Source organism: Homalodisca vitripennis, chromosome 6, assembly GCF_021130785.1.
Source record: "Homalodisca vitripennis isolate AUS2020 chromosome 6, UT_GWSS_2.1, whole genome shotgun sequence".
Lineage (NCBI taxonomy): Eukaryota > Metazoa > Arthropoda > Insecta > Hemiptera > Cicadellidae > Homalodisca > Homalodisca vitripennis.
In genome coordinates this window covers 101,603,858-101,604,150 of record NC_060212.1, presented here as the reverse complement: position 1 = coordinate 101,604,150, position 293 = coordinate 101,603,858, and positions in this window count along the sequence as shown.

The following is a 293-nucleotide window of genomic DNA, read 5'->3' as shown; positions in this document are numbered from 1 at the left end:
CTAAAGTATGGCTACACTTACTTTATAGTTTGATGATTAAATCTGGTTTATAATCTTAACAACAAACTATCACATCAATTCAACTGGCCTTATAAAAGGTGATTTTTTTATTGGTGCGGTTTTTAAAACTAAATAAAAAAATGAAAAACAACCTGCATTGACATAAAAATGCATTTATTTGAACTACAGTGTCATGACATTAACGTTTAAAAATGATTTCTGGCATAAGGGCTCCATTTCGTTCGCGTTAGAAAGCCCAATCGAGAAGTCCAATTTTCGAATACTCTTTCCAG